Source organism: Canis lupus, chromosome 11 (assembly GCF_003254725.2).
Source record: "Canis lupus dingo isolate Sandy chromosome 11, ASM325472v2, whole genome shotgun sequence".
NCBI lineage: Eukaryota > Metazoa > Chordata > Mammalia > Carnivora > Canidae > Canis > Canis lupus.
The window spans coordinates 15,664,489-15,678,933 of NC_064253.1; the positions used below are offsets into that span (position 1 = coordinate 15,664,489).

Below are 14,445 nucleotides of genomic sequence, written 5' to 3' on the forward strand. Positions count from 1 at the left end.
TATTTATTTATTTATTTATTTATTTATTCATGAGAGACAAAGAGAGAGAGGCAGAGACACAGGCAGAGAGAGATAAGCAGGCTCCATGCAGGGAGCCTGATGCAAGACTCGATCCCAGGTGCCTGGGATTAAGACCTGAGCTGAAGGCAGATGCTCAACCACTGAGCCACCCAAGCGCCCCAACATGACTACCCTCTTAATGTATTATGAGAAAGCGATGAAGTACTGTATTTTAGTAAAACAACTTTATGTTGATTTAATGTGAATTGATATTCCTGAATTTGAAAGCTCCAAAGTGAATTGATGTAGAAGAAGTGTCAGGAAAGACTCTTTGGAGATAGTTGGTCTTCACTTGTGTGACTATATCATGGCCATGTAAAGCTACAAATCTCAGGATATAATATTAATATTCTAGAGGGTTATGTTAGATAAATAACAAAGGAGGCTGATAAAAATTCCCTGTGTTTTCAGAAAAGTTAAAGGGTTTGAGTAATTAATTCTTTATCTTCCTCTTTTCCTTTATTTTATTGCAAGAGTGAGATAGTTATAATCTGAGAGATAAGATGGAATCCCCTGAGAGCCATATTTGTGTGACTCTGTGGTTTGGGCAAATGTGTTAAATGAATGAAAGAAATTCATGTTGAGAACTTTCTGCTGTTAAAATAATTTTCTACTTAAAAAAGATAACTTCCAGGTAGAAAATAAAAATCCTCTACTCAATTATAAAACTTATTTTTAAAATGTATTCACTGTTATTGAGACATTAGCATGCACAAGGACATCACTTTGTGCTTGAGATATATAAATAAAATAGACATCCCTGCCCTTGAAAAGCTTATATTCTAGTGGGGGAAAAGACAATAAACAGTAAACAATAGGATATCAACCAATAAACATAATGAATAAGTAAGTTATATAGGATATTAGAAGGTGAAAAGCAATATTAAAATATGGAGCATTTTAAGGGAGATCAAGTATGCTGGGGAGCAGGAATGAGTTGCAGTATTTGATAGAAAGTCTCACTGAGAAGGCACAGTTTGAGTTAGAAATGAAGGAGATGATGAGCACTGGGCGTTTTTATGCAACTGATAAATTATTGAATACTACATCTGAAACTAATGATATACTATATGTTGGCTAATTGAATTTAAATTAAAAAAAAAAGAAATGGAGAAGATGAAACAGCTAGCCACACATTCTAAGGAGAGGGAATAACATGGGACCCACGGGGGAATAATACCTGGTATTTTTGAAGAAAAGAAAGGAGATCAGTATATCTGGAGTGGAGTGATCAAGAGGACAGCAGAATATATAAAGAACTCTTAAAATGTAACAAGAACAACCCAATTAAAAAAAAAAGGTGAAGAATTTGAATAGAAAAATTTCCAAAGAAGATATAAATTACCAACAGCACATGAAGATTCTCATAGTCAAAAACTGCAAATCAAAACCTCAATGACATACTACTTCACACCTATAGAATAGCTATTATAAAAAAAAAAGGGTAGGGGGGGAATAACAAGTGTCAGCAGAATATGGAGATATTGGAACCCCTGTGGATTGTTGGTGGGAGTGTAAAATGGCACAGTCACATGGAAAACAGTATTGCGGTTCTTGGAAAAATTAAAAATAGAATTACCAAATGATCCAGCAATTCCATCTTTGGGTATTTATCCTAAAGAATTGAAAGCAGAGTCTCTAAAAAATATGTGTAAACCTATGCTCATAGTAGCTCAAAGAGCTAAAAAGTGGAATCCACCCAAGTTTCCATCCACAGATGAATGGTTATCAAAGTATGAATATACATATAGTAATACCATTTAGCCTTAAAAAGGAAGGAAATTCTTAAAATTGTATTTCTTTGGTGTTGGTTGTGATCTCTCCTCTTTTATTTGTGATTTTATTTATTTAGGTCCTATCTCTTTTCTTTTTGATAAGTCTGGCCAGGAGCTTATCAATATTATTAATTCTTTCAAAGAACCAGCTCTTAGTTTTCTTGATCTCTTCTGTTCTTTTGGTTTCTATTTCATTAAAAACAATTATAAGAGCATATTATGAGCAACTATATGCTAACAAATTAGTCAATATGGAAGAAATGCATGCATTTCTAGAAATATATAAACTACCCAAACTGAAACAGAAAGAAATAGAAAATCTGAACAGACCTAAAACCAGCAATTGAAGCAGTAATAAAAACCTCCAAACAAGCAGGAGTGCAGGGCCAGATGGCTTCCCAGGGGAATTCTACCAAACATTTAAAGAAATACCTATTTTTTTTGAAGCTGTTTTTTAAAAAATAGAAAGGGAAGGAAAACTTCCAAATTCTTTCTATGGGCCGGAATTACTTTGATCCCCAAACTAGACAAAGACCCCACCAAAAAGAATTACAGACCAGTATCCTTGATGAACATGGATGCCAAAATTCTCACCAAAATACTAGCAAATAGGATCCAATAGTACATTAAAAGGAATATTCACCACGACCAAGTGGGATTTATTCCTGGGCTACAAGAGTGGCTCAACATCTTCAATCAATGTGGTACACTACATCAATAAAAGAAAGAACGAGAACCATATGATCCTCTCAACAGATGCAGAAAAAGCATTTAACAAAGTACAGCATCCTTTCTTGATTAAAACTCTTCACAGTGTAGGGATAGAGGGAACATTCCTCAATATCATAAAAGCCATCTATGAGCTTACAGTGAATATCATTCTCAATAAGGAAAAACTGAGAGCTTCTTCCTAAAGTCAGGAACACATCATCACTGCTATTCAACATACTACTGGAAGTCCTAGCCTCAGCAATCAGACAACAAAAAAATTTCTTTTTATTATCTAAACAGGCAAAGAAGTCAAACTCTTACTCTTTGCAGATGATGTGATACTCTCTATGGGCAACCCAAAAGACTCCACCCCAAAATTGCTAGAACTCATACAGCAGTTCAGCAAAGTGGCAGGATATAAAATCAATGCACAGCAATGAGTTGCATTTCTATACGCTAACAATGAGACAGAAGAAAGAGAAATTAAGGAGTCAATCCCATTTACAATTGCATCCAAAACCATAAGATACCTAGGAATAGACCTAACCAAAGAGGCAAAAGATCTGTACTCAGAAAACTATAGAAGTCATGAAAGAAATTGAGGAAGACACAAAGAAATGGAAAAATGTCTCATGCTCACAATGGAAGAATAAATTTTGTTAAAATGTCTATGCTACCTAGAGTAATCTATACATTCAATGAATCCCTATCAAAATATCATCAACTTTTTTCACATAAGTAGAACAAATAATCCTAAAATTTGTATGGAGCCAGAGAACACTCCAAATAGCCAATGGAATGTTGAAAAAGAAAACCAAAACTGATAGCATCACAATTACAGACTTTAACCTATATTACAGAGCTCTGATCATCAAGACAGTATGATACTGGCACAAAAACAGATACATAGATCCATGGACAGAATAGAGCACCCAGAAATGGACCTCAACCTTATGGTCAACTCATCTTCAACAAAGCAGGAAAGAATATCCAATGGAAAAAAAGATAGTCTCTTCAACAAATGATGTTAGGAAAACTGGACAGCCACATGCAGAATGAAACTGGACCATTTCCTCACACCATACACACCATATACAAAAATAGACTCAAGATGGAGAAAGACCTAAATGTGAGACAGGAATCCATCAAAATCCTAGAGAGGAACACACGCGACAACTTCTTTGACCTTCGCCACAGCAACTTTTTGCTAGACATGTCTCCAAAGGCAAGGGAAACCAAGGCAAATTGAACTATTGGGACTTCATCAAAATAAATAGCTTTTGCACAGCAAAGCAAACAGTCGATAAAATCAAAAGACAACTGATATAATGTCCATTCTATTGGGACATTCAATCTGTCTTTCCATTCTGTCTTCACTTGTCTCCAAATAGACTTTCTTTTTTTTTTTTTTTAAGACTTTATTTATTCATGAGAGACAGAGAAAAGGAGAGGCAGAGACATAGGCTGAGGGAGAAGCAGGTTCCCTGTGGGAAGCCTGATGTAGGACTTGATCCCAGGACCCCAGGATGTTGACCTGAGCCAAAGGCAGACACTTAACCACTGAGCCATCCAGGCACCCTCCAAGTAGACTTTCAGTCTACTACTCCGCCATAGAGGGATACTCCAGACATAGTATGTGTAAAATCTACCAACCTAGTGTAATTACAACCTGTGTAATACATGTACATGGAATTGATCTGATGCAAGAGGGTTTTATTGAATCAAATCTACTTCCCCGGGCCCTGGTTAATCAATACGGAATGGTCTGATCAACTTGCGTATTTTCACTATTTCTACTATTTTCAGGATAAAATAGGAATAATTTATGAATGTTTACTTTTAATTTGATAATGTATCTTGGCCGAGAAAGTTTTTACATTGATTATTATACAATATTAGAAAAATACATACCTTTTATTTCACAGATACTTAAATTATTGTAATTGTGAACAAATGATTGTTTTAACATGAGAATATACAACTTTTTCCCATAAATCTTCCCCTCTTTTGTTAAACATGAGATAGTTATTTCATAAACCAGGATGACAGTTGATGTCAGTCTCAACATACTATATTGTTTTAAATTTTTAATGGTTCCAAGTAATTCTGCATGATGATTCAGATATGTCCCTCCTCTGCCAATATCACTTTGTGTTTCTATTTGTTGGGGGCCAAATTCTATACATGGTGAAGAGAGACTCTCCTAGTGATGGTGATTGAGTTTCACAGTAAGTGATGACTCACCACAGTCCAATTTTTGACTAGCTTTTGTTCACTTGTTTTGGTTTCTTGAGAGCATTTCTCTACTGGTCTTTATCAAGCTACATGCACATTACCAATGAACCATATTTCTCCCTAAGCTGGATATCTTCCTTTAGTATATATCTGTCATCCCAGCAGCACCTCCTTTCTGTATTTGATAAACATTCACCTTAGCAGCAGGGCTGCTGCATACAGATGTGCATTGGGCCCTGCACAAAGCTTCTAGCAGAGTGGTCAAGTGGAGCTAGAATTCAAGCATGCTCTGCTCCCAAATCTTGACAGTGGCCTGTAATCACTGGAGAAGAGAAGGACTAATTTTGTCAACTAGAGGTGTGTTTTCCTCAGTTGCACAAAGCACCACAGAGGCTAATAGTAATTCTACTTATGAGACTTGATTAGAGGAAGAGACTTCCTTTCAGGATAGAAACACAAAGGACAAACATTTGCTTCTTCAGACACTTTTGCAACTGGGCCTTAGACATGTGACTGAAGCTCAGCCAATGAAGTGTATATGCTCTTGACTTTGATTTGGAAACTGGGACAGTGTACAATTCTTTTTGCAGCTCAAGGGAGACAGCAACATCCAGTTCTGTGGAATGGTATTTGCCTTGTCAGGATCTAGGGCTGGAGGTGTTGGTGATAAGACCTCCAGCATCCAGTTATCCACTGGTGTGGCAGGGCTTCCCCAGACCAGTTCTGAGGAGTGATTTTCACTGTGGGTGCAAAACCTAATTCTATCCCTATATCATTTCCCAGCCTTTCGCTGCAGCCTTCCTAGAGTTTCACTGAGCACCCAGTAGCTTTTCAGTGAATTCCTTTTCTACTTAAACTACTCAAAGTCCATTTCTTTTGCCGTTTCCATTTATCTTACTGGGCAGTCTCATTCAGTGGGATACTAACATGAAATCCTTTTATTTTTCCAACATTAGTTTTCAGGTATGGTTTGATGATTAAGTGTTTTCTGCCTTTTCATAGCGTCTTGGGTAGCTCTTGTAGCATCCTGGGGATGCTCTCAAAGCATCTCCAAGATGCTTTGAGGTTTTAAAATACCAAGGCCAAAGCAATCCAGTTTATAATTTGAATCTCAAATCTATTATGATGCTTTTCCTCTCATCCTGCCCAGGCTTGACCAGTAGTGCAAATGGTCCTGCCTTGTAGAATATGCTGTGCTTTGCTTCTTCTTCCTCTTCTACTTTCTCTTCCTTCATCTTTAGGGTCCACCTTTTCCATTTCTTCTAGGGAGTTAGGGTGCTGAAGGAGGAATGGGGTAAGGATGAACATATACTAGCTTAGCTGCTGCTGCTGTGTTCCACAATAGATGGCCAATGTTGGCTGAAGAGGGAATAGCTGGATGCTACTGAAGTGCAATGTAAGGGTGGGTTCTCCAGGAGGCTTCACTGGGGCTCCAGTTGCACAGGTCTCTGACATTTGGTCTCACAGTTTCCCATCTGTTTTGGTGTACTTTAATAACCTCCCCCAGTTTTGTTTTATTAGTTTAGTCAGAGTTGACTTTTATTGCTTCTCTCCTTGGATTACTGCAAGGATTTCCTAACTGGTCTCCCTATTTCCACCCTTGCTTGCTTTTCTACAATCTGTCTATTGTGTGGATTGAATTGTGCTATGAGTTGGATTGCATCTCCCCCAAATTCTTAGGTTGAAGTCCTAGCCCCTAGTACCTCAGAATATGACCTTATTTGGAAATAAGGGTTATTGAAGATGTAATTAGCTGTAATTAGCTTGTCTGACACAGCAAGTGTTCATATTGCACACAAAAGGAGATCACACTACAGGAAATGCTGAGTTTTTAAATACTCATATCATTGCCACAGTTAATTTGCTCATCTTCTGTAACTTTCCTTTTGCACACAGTGATGAACAAATTATGCAGATGGCATAGATTTATTTATTCCAAATTAGAATTGGTATATTTATTGTTTTCAAATGTTGCCATTTAAAAAAACAATGTCAGAAAGATATTCATGTCCTCTAATATTTTCTGATCTCAGTGTGTGAAAGGTGAAGCCTATTTCCTGTTGAACTGCTTCCAAGCATGATACCATTCCACATGAAGTCTACTTTTACAAGAGTATCCCAGATAAGGATGTTGTTGTTTCTTTCTTTTTTTTTTTAATTAAAGACTTTTTTATTTATTCATGAGAGACACAGATAGAGAGAGAGAGAGAGAGAGAGAGGAAGAGACACAGGCAGAGGGAGAAGCAGGCTCCATGCAGAGAGCCTGATGTGGGACTTGATCCTGGGTCTCCAGGATCATCAGGCCCTGGCCTGAAGGCGGCACTAAACTGCTGAGCCACCCAGGCTGCCCGATGTTGTTTCAGGAGCTTCTGCAAATATTATATTACACCAGAAAATAGGCCAGTAGTGCTTTTAGAAACAATAGTCCAGAAATATCCAAGAGTCATAAAAGTAATTTCACATTTAAATAAAATGAAATTGAATTTTGCTACTCAAGGTGTGTCTGAGAAATAGAAACATCCACATTGGAGTTGATTAAAATGTAGGCTTTGCCTAAAATATTGAATCAGAATCATATATTAACAAAATCTCTAGCTGAGTAATATGCACATTAAAGTTTGAGAAGCACTAGAATAAGAAATACTAGAGGACCTTATGTACAGTAAGAGTCATGTTGTTTCATGAAACTTATTCCAGTTATATATAAAATATGAACTTGGTCATGATGAAAAATGCATTTCTTACTGTGGGTCATAGTAAGAAAATATTAGAGAGTAGGATGTCAGCAAGCTGGCCAAATAGGACCCCTGTCATAATGTGCCCACCACCAACAAAAATTTGGCATCAATTCGTGGAAAAAAATGACTTTGTAGAAACTGTGGGGTCCACCCCCCAATATCGCAAAGGACTGCTGAAGAGTTTCACCCAACTGTACATCAGGTAATAGGCAGACCTTGGCCCTGAGTGTGGACCCTCAAGTGACCCATGAACTTGTATTAGCCCCACATAGCCACGGTCTGGGATCCTCTGGAGAACACTGACCTATACAGTCACCCACAGGTGAGAGAGTCCATGGAGTAATCCAGAAGTACATTGGAGAAGTTCCAGCATACCGTTGGAGGAGAGAGAGAGAGATTAGATGTATTATGGATAGAAAGAGGAATAGTTTGACTTCATCTAGATCACCCCTCCCTCAAGGCAGCCCATTTCAGTGCCAAGAGAGACTTTCTCAGACCATCATTTCTCACTCAAGGAAAATGCAGCATATGACTGAGCACCCAGTTTCCCCAGCTATGCATAATGCTGTCAAAGAGAACCAGTTTTGAAAAGGTATAAAGTAGATGAATGGATTAAAAAAAAAAAAAGCAGACCCAACTGCATTCTACCTATAGGAGACTCACTTCAGTTTTAAGGACACACATAGGCTGAAAGTGAAGAGGTGGAGAAAGATTTTTCAATTCAAGTGGAAACTGAAAGAAAGCAGAGGTGGTTGTACTTACATCAGACAAAATAGACATTAAGCTAAAAACTGTAACAAGAGACAAAGTCATTATATAATGATTAACAGGTCAGTTCATCGAGAGGATAAAACACTTGTAAACATATGTGTACTCAACATTGGAGCACCTATATGTATTAAGCAAATACAGATCTGAAAGGAGAAATAATAACACAATAATATTTGGGGATGTCAATACCCCACATTCAACAATGGATGAATCATCCAGACAGAAAATCTTAAGGAAACATTGGACTTGAACTCTACTTTAGACCAAATAGACCTAATAGATACATGAATAGAACATACTATCCAGTAGCAGTGAATACATATTTTTCTCTAGTGCCCAAGTGCATAGGTCAGATGATAGGTCACAAAGCAAATCTTGGCAAACTTAAGGAGATTGAAATCATAGAAATATCCTTTTCCATCACAATGATTTGAAACTAGAAATCAGTAACAGGAGGAAAACTAGAAAATTTACATGAGTGTGGAAATCAAACCACACACTCCTAAACAACCAATGGGTCAAAGAAGAAATCAAAAGGAAAATTAAAAATATATCTTGAAGCACAAAAATATAAACACATCATACTGAACTTTATGGGATGCAGCAAAAGCAGTTCTAAAGGGAAATTTATAGTGATAGTTGCTTACATTAAGAAAAGAAAAAATCTCAATCTAACTTTTCATCTCAAAGAACTGGAAAAAGGAACAAACTGAGCCCAAAGTTAATGGAAGAAAGGAAATGACAATTATCAGGAGCAGAAATAAAATAAAGACCAGAAAATAGGAGAAAAATACACTAAAACTAGGATGTAGCTTTTGAAAAAGATTAAATTGACAAGCTTTTAATTAGCATATTGTAGAAGAGAGAAGATTGAAATAAAATTAGAAATAAAAGAGGAGATATTATAACTGATACTGTAAAAATACAGAAGATCATAAGAGAGGACTATGAACAATTATATGCCAACATTGGGGTTACCTGGAAAAACTGTGTAAATTCCAAAAACATGCAACCTAACTAGATTAAATCATGAAGAAATAACCTTGAACAGACCAATACCCTGTAAGGAGATTGATTTAGTAATCAAAACTTCCCAAAAAAGAAAAGATTATATGGTGAGTTCTCCTCCTCCTCCTTCTTCTTCCTCTTCTTCTTCTTCTTCTTCTTCTTCTTCTTCTTCTTCTTCTTCTTCTTCTTCTTCTTCTTCTTCTTCTTTCTTCTTTCTTCTTCTCCTTCTCCTTCTTCTTTCTTCTTCTTTCTTCTTCTTTCTTCTTCTTTCTTCTTCTTCTTCTTCTTCTTCTTCTTCTTCTTCTTCTTCTTCTTTCTTCAAGTTTTCATTTATTTATTCATGAGAGACACATAGAGAGAGGCAGAGACTTAGAGGGAGAAGCAGGCTCCCTGTGAGGAGCCTGAGGTGAGACTCGATTCCGGGACCCTGGGATCACAACCTGAGCCAAAGGCAGACGCTCAACCACTGAGCCACCCAGTGTCCCTTGGGTGAGTTCTTCTAAACATTTAAGCAAAACATTTCAAGAAGAATGAATTCCAATCCTTCTCAAACTCTCCCCCAAAATTGAAGAGGGTGAACACTCTCAAACTCATTTTACAAGGCCATGATTACCCTGATACCAAAGCTAGATAAGGACAAGCAAACAATGGAGTAATACCTCTGATGAATATAGAATGCAAATATTCCCAATAAAATACTAAGAAATCAAGTTCAACAGCACATTAAAGGGATAAATCTCACTTGCTCCTGGGATTTATCCCTGGGGATACAAGGATGGTCACAACATATGCAATTAATAAATATGGTATATCATATTAATAGAATGTAGGATAAAAATCATACGATAATCTCAGTAGATGCAGAAAAGGCATTTGACAATATACAACATCTTTTCATGATAAAAATTCTCAACAAATTTATTTATTTATTTTTTATTTTTTGATAGATTTATTTTTATTGGTGTTCAATTTGACAACATACAGAATAACACCCAGTGCTCATCCCATCAAGTGCCCTCCTCAGTGCCCGTCACCCATTCACCCCCACCCCCCTTCCTCCTCCCCTTCCACCACCCCTAGTTCGTTTCCCAGAGTTAGGAGTCTTTATGTTCTGTCTCCCTTTCTGATATTTCCCACACATTTCTTCTCCCTTCCCTTATATTCCTTTTCACTATTATTTATATTCCACAAATGAATGAGAACATATAATGTTTGTCCTTCTCCGATTGACTTACTTCACTCAGCATAATACCCTCCAGTTCCATCCACGTTGAAGCAAATGGTGGGTATTTGTCATTTCTAATGGCTGAGTAATATTCTATTGTATACATAAACCACATCTTCTTTATCCATTCATCTTTTGATGGACACTGAGGTTCCTTCCACAGTTTGGCTATTGTGCACATTGCTGCTATAAACATTGGGGTTGCTAGAACTCATACAGCAATTTGGTAGCATGGCAGGATACAAAATCAATGCCCAGTAATCAGTGGCATTTCTATACACTAACAATGAGACTGAAGAAAGAGAAATTAAGGAGTCAATCCATTTACAATTGCACCCAAAAGCATAAGATACCTAGGAATAAACCTAACCAAAGAGGTAAAGGATCTATACCCTAAAAACTATTGAACACTTCTGAAAGAAATTGAGGAAGACACAAAGAGATGGAAAAATATTCCATGCTCATGGATTGGCAGAATTAATATTGTGAAAATGTCAATGTTACCCAGGACAATATACACGTTTAATGCAATCCCTATCAAAATACCATGGACTTTCTTCAGAGAGTTAGAACAAATTATTTTAAGATTTGTGTGGAATCAGAAAAGACCCTGAATAGCCAGGGGAATTTTAAAAAAGAAAACCATATCTGGGGGCATCACAATGCCAGATTTCAGGTTGTACTACAAAGCTGTGGTCATCAAGACAGTGTGGTACTGGCACAAAAACAGACACATAGATCAATGGAACAGAAGAGAGAACCCAGAAGTGGACCCTGAACTTCATGGTCAAGTAATATTTGATAAAGGAGGAAAGACTATCCATTGGAAGAAAGACAGTCTCTTCAATAAATAGTGCTGGGAAAAAAAAATGGTGCTGGGAAAATTGGACATCCACATGCAGAAGAATAAAATTCTCAACAAATTTAGAAGAAATGTATCTCAGCCTAAAGTCTACATATCACAAGCCCACAGCTAAAATCATTCTCAGTGGTGAAAAGTTGAAAGCTTTTCTATCCAATATCAGGAACAAGAAAAACATGCTTACTCTTACCACTCCTTTTCAACATAACACTGGAAGTTCTAGCCAGAGCAGTTACGCAAGACAAAGAAATAAAAGACATCCAGTCAGAAAGGAATAGTCATCTGTTTGCAGAAAATATAATCTTATGTTGAAAGGCCTAAAGACTCCACCAGAAAACTGTTAGAATTGATTAACAAACCCAGTAAAGTCACAGGATACAAAATCAAAATACAGAAATCAGTTGTGTCTCTATACACTAATGACGAAATAGCTGGAAATGAAATGAAAAAGAATTGCCTTTACAACAGCATTAAAGACAATGAAATACTTAAGAATAAACCTAATCAAAGAGGTGAAAGATCAGTTCACTGAAAACTAAGACTCTGATGAAGGAAATTAAAGAAGACACAAGTAAATGTATGTTTGTGGACTGGAAGAATTAATATTGTTAAAATTTCCATACCACCCAAACTGTCTAGATTCAATGCAATTACCACTGGAATTCCTATGGAATTTTTCAAAGAAATAGAAAAAACAATCCTAAAATTTGTATGTAACCGTAAAACACCATGAAAAGTCAAAGCATTCCTGGGGAAACACACTTCCAATTTCAATCTATATTATAAAGTCATTAAAACAGTATAGTATTGGCATAAAAGGACGTGTAAACCAGTAGAACAGAAGAGACCAGAAATAAATCCATGAATATTTGATTAACTAACATTTGACAAAGGAGCCAAGAAATACTCAAAGGGAAAAGAACAGTCTCTTGAATAAATTGTGTTGGGAAAACTGGATAATCACACACAAAAGAATGAAATTGGAGCACCATTATAGACTACTTCAAAAAATTAACTCAAAATGGATTAAAGGACACTAAACCATAAAACTACTAAAATAAAACACAGGGAAAGTCTCCCTGATATTGATCTTGGCAATGATTTATCTAATATGACACCAAAGGCACAAGTAACAAAAACAAAAATAAGTGGGACTATATCAAACTAAAAATATACATAGCAAAATGATCAATCAACAAAATGAAAAAGCATTTCTCACAGAATGTGAGAAAACATTTGCAAACTTATATCTCATAAAGAGTTAATGTCCAAAATATATAAAGAACTTATACAACTCAATAACAAGAAACAAAAACAACCAAATAATCTCTAAAAATGAGTAGAGGACCTGAATAGACATTTTTCCAAAGAATACATACAAAGGACCAACAGCAGGTACATGAAAATGTGCTCGATATCACTAATCATCAGGGAAGTGCAAATGCATTTAAAAACTACAATCTATCATATCACACCTGTTAGAATGGCTATTATTATAAAGATAAGACATAGAAAACGTTAGTGAGGTTGTAGAGGAAAGGCAACCCACGTGCACTATTGGAACTGTAAATTGGTTCAGCCATTATGAAAACAGTAAGGAGTTCCTCAAAAAGATTAAAAGTAGAGCTAATGAATGATACATCAAACTCACTTTTGGGTATATATCCAAAGGAAGTGAATGTAGGACTTTGAGGTGATATCTGCATCCCCATGTTTATTGCAGAATTAGTCATAGTAACCAAGATATGGAACCACTATCAATGTCCTTTGAGAAATGAATGGATAAAGAAAATGTGATATATCTTTAAATGGAATATTATTTAGCCACGGACAAGAAGGAAATTTTGGCAATTGACACAACATGGATAGACCTATAGGGCATTATGCTAAGGAAGTAAGTCAGAGAAAGACAAATACTGTATGGTATCACTTATATGTGGATTCTAATTAAAATGAACTCGTAGAAACAGACAGAATGGTCATTGCCAGGGGCTAGGAGGTAAGGGAAATGGGAATATGTGGTCAAAGGGAACAAACTTCCAGTTATAATATGAATAAGTTCTGAGGAACTAATGTACAGCATAGTGAGTATAGTTAGCAATACTGTATTATATACTTGAAAATTGCTAAGAGCAAATCTTAAATGTTCTCACCACAAAAAAGAAATGGTAATTATGTGACATGATGGATGTGTTAAATAACCCTACTGTGGTAATCATTTCACAATATAAGTGTCTCAAGTCATCAGGTTATATACCTTAAATTTGGACAATATTATAGACCTTTAAAGCTTCATAAAGTTTAAAAGTAATTTTTAGAGATAACAAACATAAAAAAAAAATGAAACCAAAAAATTTGAAAAACACTAAGCTAAGGGAAATATGGGTAGATTTTTAATCCCATTGTTCCCCGTCTCCCCAAGAATACCAAGATCTTTCACATCTGTGGAAACATCTTACATGAGAGAAATCAGAAAAATGCCCCTTATTTTTAATTCTTGGTCAAGTGCTGCAGATAAAATTTTCCTGTTCATTGTCCTGTCTCTTCTCTTCTTCCCACCAATATATTTAAAAGCGAGTGAGCTTTTTAAAAAAATATTTATTTATTTTTTATTTTTAAACATTTATTTATTTTAAGAGAGAGAGAGAGAGTGGGAGAGGGAGGAGGAACAGAGAAAGAGAGAGAGATAAGCAGACTCTGTGCTGAGCCCAGAGCCTGACATGGAACGGGGTCCCTTAGGCCAGAGACAATGACCTGAGCCCAAATCAAGGGTCTGATACTAACTGACTGAGCTACCCAGGCACCACTTATTTATTCATTTTAGAGAGAGAGAGAGAGAGAGACAGAGCACGTGCAAGTGGGGAGACAGAGCACGTGCAAGTGGGCAGAGGGAGAGTGGCAGAGAGGGAGGGAGAGAGAGAATCCCAAGCTGACTCCCTGCTGAGCATGGAGCCTGATGCAGGCCTTGATCCCACAAGTCTGAGATCATGACTTGAGCTGAAATCTGGTGCAGAACATTATCAGTGAGCCACCTTCACTCAAGAGGGGAATTCAGGGTGG

At 36.6% G+C, this 14,445-nt stretch overlaps 1 protein-coding gene across 1 annotated transcript in view; it reads left to right on the top strand.

The window, feature by feature from the left end:
* Positions 1–14,445, top strand: part of MEGF10 (multiple EGF like domains 10) — a 215,497-nt gene that overhangs the window by 20,890 nt on the left and 180,162 nt on the right. The gene's annotated exons all lie outside the window — the stretch shown is intronic.